Genomic DNA, 11,749 nt, shown 5'->3' with positions numbered 1-11,749 from the left:
TCTTGAACAATGCAACTACTTTTGTCATCTGCATATTATACGGGAACACACCGGTAGAAAGGCAGATATTATAAATATGAGCTAGTACTAGCGCGATGATATCTATTACAAATTTCACAGGCTTGATTTTAATGTTATCAGCATCGCTGGAATTGCTATTGTTTAGTGCGGACAAAAACGGCCAGGCTATTCTTTTTAATAAAGTTTTTCTTATTCTTCGTTCATTTTGTCGCCGTTGGTCTATTCAGACTATCCTTGCGATCCCGCAAGGGTACGAATAGCAGGAGTCGACCGTATTCGGATTCACTATTCACCGTATTCGGATTCGACTCCCGCTATTTGCACCCTTGCGGGATCGCAAGGATACAAATAGCGGACTATCCTTGCGCAAGAATAAATGGCATCGCAAGGATAAATAGGACTATCCTTGCGATCCCGCAAGGGTACAAATAGCGGGAGTCGAATCCAAATACGGTGAACAGTGAATCCGAATACGGTCGACTCCCGCTTTTTGTACCCTTGCGGGATCGCAAGGATAGTCTGAATAGACCAACGGCGACAAAATGAACGAAGAATAAGAAAAACTTAATTAAAAAGAATAGTCTGGCCGTTTCTGTCTTGGTGGCCTCAGGTGGCGGCTCGAAATCCTTGGACTCGGGCGGCATCTTCGGCTTGCCGGGCGGCTCAGAGCTAGTGTTCCAACTCCGAACTTTTGAGAGAAATTAAACTATTTTGCTTTCCTTGAAGTAGTCTGTAATGCCTTCTTCGCTCCTTGCCGCCGTCGTGGTTATGGCTCAGTGCATATGGCGTTGCGCTGCGGAATTCGAGGTCCCGGGTTCGAATCCCGACCGCGGCATTCGCATTCCGACGGGGTTCAAATGCAAGAACGCTAGTTTACTTAGATTTAGGTGCACGTTAAGGAACCTCAAGTGGTAGCCAAAACTATACCGGAGTCCTCCCTCCACGGCATGCAACATAATCGTATCGTGCTTTTGTCACGTAAAAAAAAATAAACCGTATTTAACTACTGCGTTTCTTGCTCTTGAAGAGCGAGTCGTTCTGGGTAGATGGTGCTTTCTAGTGGCCACGCCACTACATGCTGAACGGATAAAGCAGGCTCCTGAAGCTGGGGGCGTGGCGCGACGTGAAACAAGTCCAAGCAGATGACTTCACGGATGGGAGAAGCGGCTAAAACTAAAGGATAAAAAATAAACAGCTTCACGCCTACACCTTAAACTGATGTACACTCTTAAGGCTTCTTAAAAGTGCAATTTAATCTGTAACTCATACCATCACATCCGCAAGGATTTGAGTTAAAGACAGAAAGCATCTTTAAGGGTGTAAGTCGGCTTAGAGGGTAGGGAAGCTGTAGCACCAACTGTTATTTATTTATTTATTTATTTATTTATTTATTTATTTATTTATTTATTTATTTATTTATTTATTTATTTATTTATTTATTTATTTATTTATTTATTTATTTACATATAATGCCATCTTGCATAGCAAGATATTGCAGGAGTGAGTGCATACATATGTCAATCAGTTGAAGAATACATTTGAGTGGCAAAAAGAAAACAAACAATAGAAAAAATATCAGGAATAGCTAGTTGATTAATGAACATGATTAGGTAATAGGTTGGCAAATACATCACTTGGTAACTCGCGCAAGGAGCCCTCAAGGCCATTCCAAATCACAATTGTATGCGGAAAAAAAGAAAACCTAAAACAATCAATCGTTGCATTCAAAGGAACAATGTGCGTTCATTGTGCGTTCAAGTTTTTAGTAAGCACTGGGCGCAGGACGGGGCGCCGGTGAAAATTGAACTAACCGAACCGGCGTGCTTTCGCGATCGAACTAAACGAGTATTTCTTCAATAATAGTGTACGGTTTCTCGCCAAGGATTTCCAATGCGTTCGAATTAAGCAGCAAGTCGAATTAAGCGAGATCGAGTTTAGGGGAGTGGACTGCAGAGGTGCTCAGCAGGCGCTCGAAAACGATGGATTCATGCTCCACTTATCGGCGCCGTCGGTAGTTTGAAATCGGACCAGATTTTTGATATAGACCTCTTACAGCACCATACCCATGGGGGCCGCCATATTTGCTCACGTGACAGCGCCTACCATTGAGTGCCTTGAGACCGGCGTTTGCTCACTTGTTTACAACGGCCACGGCTGCCGCGCGCACGGCCCAGACGGCCTCTATTTCGGTCGCCACGGTGAGCAGTGAGTCGGTGAACGACACAAAACTTTGGTTAAAGCTGCAGAGGTAGTGTAAGTGTAGCTTCCGTTTAGCCGTTCCGTCTGCGTTGCAATGTTGTTGTGTGCAAGCTTACCAACTTATTGTCCATGTGCCAATGCATGCAACAGTTTCAACAGTCAGTTTTTTTAGTTTGGCAACTGTGAGAATTCTATCTTTTGTAGCCACTGAAAACTAGGCGCATCCACAGTTGGTGGTCACCTGGTGAGTGTCTGCTGCAGATAATGGAGCAAAACACTTCGGTACTTAGAGAGAATGGTTTTCCTTCCGCCTCACTCCAAGCTAAGCAGGCCGCAGGCGGTCAAGCTCAGACTCTTTCTTGCAAACGAACTCCTACCCAAATCGGGCGTCCCTTAACAGCATATATCCCGAGATTTACCCGAATTGTTCTTGCATTGCTTGTGGTACGAGGCTGCTACTTTGTCTCACATGCTCTGGGAATGCGGGTCTTGCGCCCGAAGTTCGCCAAGGAAGAGTGGGACGCGCTCCGGCGAAGTCCCGTCTTCGAGGACTAAATCCTGGCCGTCCAGCGCGCCCGCGATCGGGCCGGCAAACTAGACCTGTCAGTCCCGTCGTGGTATTAGCCGAGTTCGCGTTTTATCGTGTTTTGCTGGACCCAATAAAAGTTTATTCACCCAAAGCTCAAGAGATATTAGGCTTTTAAGGCGGCGCAAAATTCCAAGTACATTTGTGCTTCAATGCACAACACGATGTTTTGTTAATAACGTAACTGGCACGCCAATGCATTTCTCCGCAAAGGTTGGGGATCAACATCGCGAAGCTCGTGCAATCCTGAGGATTCGTTCCACGTGGATCTGCCTTGCTTACTCCACAGCTATAATTTGTAAACTTCAATATGGGTCATAAGGTAATTATTTAAAAACGTAATAGTGAATTTTTGCTAAGTAGTCGATTATGCATTTCAATTTTTTTGTGCACGTAATCTCCATCCTCTTCGAGTAGACCGGCTCATGAACTAGAATTGTGTCATCTGCCACAGGCAACCTAGAACATTTTTTTTGAAAGTGTTTGCTGAAACACCCTGCATATGATCGAAACTAAATGAACGAGCCTTTCGGTTTTCTTTATACTTCCTTATACCCGAGTAAGGTCACGGTAAACTGGACAGACACACGGAGGAAATGAAATTCTTTGTAAATTGAATCGATATATAATTGTGGTGAATTGAAGGTATCTTTGGTCGATGTGGGAACATCACGAGCAAAGCGGTCCTGCGGTCACTTTACGCAGGACCCGGGTGCAAACCGTCCAGTAGAGGTTTAACATGATGAACAGGAGGGCCTGAATGTTCACGATCGAGAAGCGCGCATCCAGCGTTCTGGCGCCGGCGCTCCCTCGAGTAATGCCTTCTTTTGTTTTTACGAAGCTAATGACGAAATGTAAACACTCCTTTCCCCCGTACAGCAGCGTGCCGTGTTCGTTGCCGCGGTCCAGACCAGTTTGCTGGAAACCACACACGTACAGCCGGGCGTCGCGGCTGTCACTCGAGTGTGTCGCCTGTCACATGACTGCGCCCAAAACAAAAGGAAGCATTTCTCTCTCTCTCTCTTTTTTTTTCTCTCTCTCGTTGTAACAGTTTTTCACGCGTCAGCGGCGCGCCCGCGAGACGGCAGCCGCAGCGTCAACATCGGCGAGCCTGTCACGATGACGTCACAGCGACGCGCCCCCTGTTGACAGAGGCGAGGATTTAGCGGGCGTCGGCCGCGACCACCGAAGCGCGTGACGGGTGTCCTTGGTTAGCGCCAGCGCGGTGGCCCTTGAAGGACGCGACTACACGCTTCCAAAGTGTTTTGCGTGCTCGAATGCCGCGAAGTGTGTCGAACGAAATCGAGTGCGAATGTTAAAAAAATAGTAATACTACTGAAAAAACGTAAGCTGAGACCATATAGAATGCGGAATACTTTTTTGCTTCCCGAAGTGACTGTTATGATGAGTGGACCGAACACTGGTGAGTTTCTTTAGAAACTTCGTACCGTTGCCGCCCTACTGTCGTTGTTTCTTTGGCGGTATCTGTTACACAGTCGCTGCTAATGGCTTTTGAAGTAGTAACGTAGCGCGAAGAAACCATGGAAACAAGAAAGGTGGACAAGGACAAGCGCTTGTCCTTGTCCACCTTTCTTGTTTCCAAGTTTTTATCGCGCTAAATTACTACTTCAATTATGGACGACCAACTCGCACAACAATAAACTCTTCTGATTGCTTTTAGTTTGTTTTTGTTGGATAAATGTTGGATTTGCTTAAAATATCAATATATGTTCTTCGTGTTTGCAGGAGTGAGATCGTGTTAAGCCTGTATATTTTCTGTATATGCGAAGAGTTTTTATATGCGAGTGCGTTATATATCGCATGAGGCAGAAAAGCAGGCGTTGCTGTCCGCAACGAGTGGTAACAACATTCGATTTGACGTCATCGACGTCTTGTATAAGATGAGATGTATGATAAGAATCGTAATACAGAAGATAACAAATGTTATAGCAACCATAATTAGTTGTAATTAGAGGTAATTAACGTTACTTAACGTGAATTAAAGTTAGAATAAATTATAGCAAGGTGTCTGAAGGTGCAGCAAAGCGAATTAAGGTGAAGTAAAGTGAATGACGGTGAATTGAAGTGTATTAAGGTGGATTGAAGTAGATTAAGCTGGACTAAATGCATTACGGTCAATTGGGGTTGGTACAAATTAGAACAAGGTGGATCATACGGTGAATTAAGGTAGAGTTGCGAAGAACACATGACAATGTATGATGCCACGCATCATTGACGTAAACAACTAGAGAAGTCATTATGCTTTCACATTCAAATCACATAAGGATACTTAAGTAACTGTAAATTTTATTATCGTTGCGTACGCATTTGTGTGTATGCGTGTGTGAGAGACGGAGAGAGAGAGACAGAGCTTTGTTTTTACCTTACACTAACAACCTTTCTTACAACCATAACCATCTCATCTGCAGTAGCAGCATGCGACACATGCCGCTAGGTTAACCGCTCCAGATATCATTGAGCTTGCTCTCTCTCTCTCTCTCTCTCTTAAAGTGGAGGGCATAGGAACCTCAGTGAATAAATACAACTGCTACAAAAAAAATCGTTCGAGATTGCTTCAAAATAGGGAACCTGAGGTGATTAAGCGATCTCCTCGTGATTGCTTTTATTAGAAAATAAATATACTTTTTAATATTTATAGGTTGTAATTGGACAAGTAATCATGCAAATTAGACTAAATCATTTACCGATAGAGTCAGATGATGAATCCTAATGCAAGACTTGGAGGCCCGTCATCCGAGGAGTATATAACGAACATGCAAAAAAAAAAGTTGACAAAAGACAGCGCTTGGGAAATCACTTATTCATCGAATCCATTAAACCAAATTTCGAACGCGCTTCGCGATACAGCGAACGCATGCGGCTAAATTCGATTATTCTAGCAAATTCAATATCAAGTTCAGATTCATATATGGTTCGTGCTGGAAATCGCGTATATTCCGGAAATGCGGTTCGAAAGTCATTTCGTTCTCTGGGGGTAAGTGATGCAATTAGTAGCGGAAGATTTGAGGTCGCGGGCGAAGTGGATTTTATTTTTATTTCTTTATTACTATTCTTATATATATATATATATATATATATATATATATATATATATATATATATATATATATATATATATATATATATATATATATATATATATTCATTTTGCTGCAGCAGCAGCCAGGACATGTCGTATCTTTAAAATAAAGTTTTAATCACGGATGGACGTGGAATTAACATTCAGCCCGGTTTGTCGCCCTCCATCACTCGATTATATGACCGAAGGCGGTAGAGCTTTGCATGTAACTGAACGTATATGTGAGGACACTGAAATATTCAGAATGTGGAGTTTCATTCGCTATCAAAGATAAGGCCTATTACGCAGTAATATCTGGATTGTTTTTCAGCCTTTACCTGAAAAAAAAAAGGGATGGGTGTAAAAAATTGCATGTGCATATGAATTTAGCCCATAAGAACTAGTGCATTTATAAAAATAAAATACTAGCATGTAGGTCATTATGACATATTACCGCAATAATCGACGGCAGAATGGCGACTGAGTGTTCCCTTTAACAGTGGCCCACAGTGCACTATATTGCGTGTAGCACTGATGATGTATGTTAAGTGACCTGCCACGCAGATCGTGATACTGAGACTGGGCGCCCCACTGAATAGAGTCGTGTACCATACAACTTGTTCTCATCTTTTTTTTTTTGTATCGGTATCGGTGTATTCTCATTTTCGCGTGAGAACCTGTAAATCTCACTTGGTCTGTGGAGAACGAATGCTAGCGCATTGCGTCCTACGAGAGGGCACTCCTCGCATTTTTGAAAACTTCGCTCCTTAATGAAAATCTGTGAAAAAAATTGAACGTGTGTCCGTGTCCTTGGATGTATTATGTGGCTTTTTGTGAGCGTCTTGAAAGTTAGGTGTACAAAAACCTTCACCTATTGCCGGGAGTATCGTACAAGGCCGCCAGCCAGGCGAAAATCTCTAATTTTCATTAAGGACATTACCTCCCTCTCAAACAATAAAAAAAGCAAAAGTTGTGAAAGTTCGTGTAGTACACTTATCTTCATAACGATACACCAAAATACGATTTGCGTAGTAGAGCTGTGGATGTATTTCAGTTATTCGTTCGTTCATTTATTCAATTACGTGTATTTTTCGACATGCATAAACTTGCATGTGATAATGACATGTTAGTTTTATTAGCGCGAGGGCCCCGGATGTGAGCTTGCATGTGTTCACTATTTGTTGCGCAAATGTACCAATGGTTCCTCATACATGTGATTCGTACTTGCATTGTATGTTTCACCGTTTTCTTGAATTGCTTGGTTCCTTTCCTGCGCACTTATGTGCACATTGTACCAAGCGTCCGATCGCACCTACTACATTCGTAATCGTTTCAAGCTCACAGACGTTAAGTGCTCCCCTCTGCGTATGTGTCCTTATTTTCTCATTTCCGTGTACCATTTCCGTATGTTCATCACCAAATAGTATGTTGTAGAAGAGGAGGCGACAAACGTTGGCAAATTTTCCAAAATCATCAAATCAATCAGTCAATTAGTCAATCAGGAAGTCAATCGATCAGTCAAGCAATCAGTCAATCAATCAAACAATTAATCAATGAAAAGCGGGTGATGAAAGGCGCCGGTGTTTTGTCTTGTGTACTCAATAGCTTGCCTGTTGGCATTTTGCTCCGACAGTCTATAAATCTCACACCCTATTCGTGCCTTTCTGATCCTCCTCGTGCTTTTCATGCTTACCTCACTCACGTATCTGTTCTTTTTTTTTTGCGTCTATCACGGCACAATTATCTACATTTTTCTGTGTCACTGAAACGCCTGTTTTCATACGATTAATAACCAGTCGGCAAAGCGGATTTAACGAGTGACCCATTGAAATATGACAGCAAATTGGGAGGGCAGACGAAAGGATGTTTTCACGCGTCCAATAGTGTTTATTTCTGCGTACGGTTATCAGCCAGTCGTTCAGCTTCGCTTAATGCACTTCATGGCTTGCAAGACAGAGATAGAATGAGTAAACCTTCGTAGCTAGGGTGAGCTCCGCCATTCTCAAGTGATAGCGCTAAGCTCTTTCGCATGGCCTGCGCCTATTGGGACGAACAAGCAGCGGTGATTATAGATTTTATCCGAACGAGAAACCGTTAATCCGCTGCGATTCATTGTGTCTTCCCAACATTTCCTACAAAGGTGTTTTCTTTTTGTAACCATGCATGCGTACATTAATGATTATATTTGACTATATTGTCCTATACAAATTTAATACTTCGGTTCTTGAAAGAGACGGGATTGGACAAGCGGCTGTGACAGTGATGTCACGTACCATGCCAGATTGATGGACTCCAACGGACGATGTGTGTGTGCTGTGCTATGTGCTCTCTCTCCCTCTCCCCCTTCCCCATCTTTAATCTCCCTCATCCCTCTCCCATGTGCAGAGTAGCAAACTGATTAAGCTAAGCTGGTTAACCTCCCTACCTTTCCTTCTCCACTTTTTCCTTCCTTCCTTCACTTACGAGCGAAAGCCACACCACGCGCTTTTTTCGCCTTTGATTCGTCTTTTGGCGCACATGAATGTTCCAAGAGACATTTTCTTTTTTTTGCATTTGCTCTTCTTGATTAAAAACAGCGACCTCACGCTTCTAGCGTTATGGTCTCTAGCGGCTTGCGTGTATTACACAGAGCACCAGTGATCAAAAAGAACGCCTTGAAGTTCTTATTTGGAGAAGCGTCTTAAAGAGCGTGCAGCAGTCATCGGTCTCTACAAAGGCCGCCGTTCCTTTGCTACGGTCAGCGGTCAAAACTATAAATACGAGAAAAAACAACTAAACGCAGATAAAGGGGGCCCCCACTGTCCCACCTTCACAAAGCCAATCAGTGGGGATACCAAAGTCGTTACGCGCGATACTCATCTAACAATCCACGGTGCCATCACTAAACCACCAACGACTAACAAGATATATAATCACGTTCAGATTGAAATGGAACACGAACCGAGTCACAACAACGGGAATGGCTCTGATGACCCCGCCACTGAGCCGTATAATACGGTTTGTAGGGTGTCGTAGAGGATGGCCCGTAGGGTGCGGGGACCTCGATGCCGATATCGTTTAGTCTTGCAGTGCGGAAGGACGGTGATATCGTGTCGCGCTGTTTGTTTACAACGTATGCTTGTTAAAGCGAAGTTAGTGCAACTGAAAGTGCTTTCCGGAGAGATATCCCCCCTCAGAAATGATGTGCAAAAGGGTTGAAATCTGGGCCCGTTGGTACATACTTGAACGAAAAAAATCAGTCAAAAACACAAAGGACAAGAGGAGAAGTTCACATCACAACGACTGGACTATCAACTGAGGTTGATATCCAGTGTATTTTTTTCCAAATTATCGTTATAATCGTTTTATAATTTTCGTACCTCTATCGACTGGTTTTGTATTTTTGCTCTATGCGAGGCTTGTTCCAATGAGTGCGTCGTTGATCTCTTCGGTGCGTATATGCTAATTGCTTCAGGTCCTCAAAACTTCTACAGCAAGTTTTGCAGATATATATATACATATATATATATATATATATATATATATATATATATATATATATATATATATATATATATATATATATATATATATATATATATATATATATATATATATATATAATGATTTCTTCGTACCGATTGAGGCATATAGGTCCGTTAGGGGAGGCGCATGAATAAAGGATTATGCAGATTGCACGCACTGTGGGATTGTTAATTTCGCAGAAAGCTTGCCTACCTATATTACATTTAGGTTCTGTGAAGTGCTACCAGATGGTGCGACGTGTTTGAGTAAGGCGAACAATTGTTCGTGTGACCACGTAGAAGATAGTACGACGGCGACCGCGACGGTGATGGCATGGCCATGGCAGCATGCCGCCTGATCAATTGTATTTATTTTACTTCGACGTAGAAACATTTCTATCTGTGTGGTTACAATCTGTGAAGATCGCAACGCCTTTGCGATGTAACATAGTCGTTTTCTTTTTAACACGGATGTTTTATGGGCCAGAACCACGATATGATTATGAGGCGCGCCGTAGTGGGAGACCCTGGATTAATATTGACCACCTGGGCTAACTTAATGTGCGCCCAGTGTCCGATACACGGGTGTTTTCGTCCTCGAACAGGTCTTCCTGTTCTGCAGCCGTCACCCTTTGGTTGTCACTTGAATGAAAGAAGAGTTTCGAAGCAATAGTTTACCATTTTAGATTTACTTAGTGTTGCACTTTATTGTCTTTCTAGAGGGCAATCAGTTTTAGGAAGGACGCACCGCAGAATCTGTGACATGTCTTCCTGAACGGCCCAGTGGCGCTTAAAATTTCATCATAACTGAACTGCCATTCACAAACCTCGTTCGAACACACACACCCACACCCGCATGCAGTGGTCTTCAGTCAAAATCTCATGCAGTGTTCCACTTCATCTTGCAGGGGACTGCGGACGGACGGCGCCCTACCCAAGTCAAGTTCACTTCGGTCTGGTGCTCCCTGGCCCGTTGTTGTGAGTGCTGTTCTTTACTTCTTCTTATCTTAACCAATTGTTTAATTTTTCTTAGCGCAACTAGCCCTGTATGGTTATGTCTGTGAATGCTGCATCTGTGAGACAGGCGGGCACATTAGGATTTTTACCTCCCCCTCCCCTCTCTCCCCAGCGTAGGGTAGCGAACCGGATCTTCCCATCTGGGTAACCTCCCTGCCTTTCCTCTCTCTTTCTCTGTCTTTTCGTTCCTGTTTGCCGGTCCGAGCCAAAGTTGAGAGAAAGGGGGGGCAGAGAAAGTGGGAGCAGGTATCGCGTGCGACGTCATCGTACGTCACAGTGTTGGCTGGGGAGCAGCACGCTAGAGCGATAGATAAAATGCATGCCGCAAGTCTGAACGCACTCAGTCGCGGTTTGTTCAGGAAGATTGAAAATAATAGTGAAACCTAAAACAAAAACCTTCTTACGTCTGGCGAACGGTTCACAAACACATTCAGAACGCACAGTGCAGCTACCAGTAGGGGAAACCGGCTGAGAAATTTTTGGGATCAAGGGGAAAAATATTCGCAGTGAGTGTGAGGCCTCAAATCGAAAGCTCCGTGCGACTGCGACATAGTTCATTTAAATTTCAGGCTCTGTAATAAAGTTCGCCTGAACATGTGCCTCGTTCGCCAATTTGATGTTCGGTAAACATATGCGTTCAGCTGGCGCGGTGATTGGCCGGACGCTATAACATGGTCAAGTGCTACATGTAAGTCAGGATGGGGAAAATATTTCCCTACATTATATGCACACGTACACAGTCAGAATAATTGAAGAACAATTAACAAGCGATGTGGTACTACTAAGCTTGAGTCTTCAGAAAACGGTTATAATACAATTCTTGAAATGCAAATTCAAAAGTCTGTCATATAATGCGGATGCTTAATAACCCAGAAAGCAAGCACAAAACAAGACGGGTAAAAGTGAACGGAACGAAAAAAAAATAATGATGGTGGCAGCGCCTTCAAGTTTCCGCGTTAGCTATTCGTGACGTCACAAATTTTAACATTCAACAGTCACGTTCTCACTCGATAACTTCTGGCAAATTTTCCTGCACGAAAGCAACCTGCCCGAACACGCGCGAGTACGCTAACATAAGGAGCGTCACAATGACGTCATCGGTTCCCCGATTTTGGCCCGAAATTCAAGAGGCAGATTCGCCCTTAATTGCGTCGGCTAACAAATATATTTGCCCCCGTGAACTATGCGCTAGTGTAGAGTTACTAAAGAATTATCTATCACTCCATTTTTTATTACATTTCTTAGAGCTTCGTTTGCGGGGCTTAACTGCATACCATTTATATTCCACTTGGCAGGGCCCGCCCCTATGGCTTCTGCGGCCTAGTACGAGGTAGCTAATTTACG

The 11,749-nt window shown here is 43.4% G+C and overlaps 1 protein-coding gene across 3 annotated transcripts in view; it reads left to right on the top strand.

Moving 5' to 3' along the window:
- LOC135920958 (beta-1,3-galactosyltransferase 5-like) overlaps positions 1-11,749 on the top strand; it is a 246,569-nt gene that overhangs the window by 199,919 nt on the left and 34,901 nt on the right. For all 3 annotated transcript variants that reach the window (XM_065455244.2, XM_065455245.2, XM_065455246.1), the window contains one exon: positions 10,297-10,366. The gene's annotated coding sequence lies outside the window, so the exon portion shown is untranslated. The remainder of the gene's footprint in view (positions 1-10,296; positions 10,367-11,749) is intronic.

This window comes from Dermacentor albipictus, chromosome 6 (genome assembly GCF_038994185.2).
Source record: "Dermacentor albipictus isolate Rhodes 1998 colony chromosome 6, USDA_Dalb.pri_finalv2, whole genome shotgun sequence".
NCBI classification, from domain to species: domain Eukaryota; kingdom Metazoa; phylum Arthropoda; class Arachnida; order Ixodida; family Ixodidae; genus Dermacentor; species Dermacentor albipictus.
The sequence above is the reverse complement of the archived record's forward strand: the minus strand, read 5'-3'. Positions and strand labels throughout refer to the sequence as shown.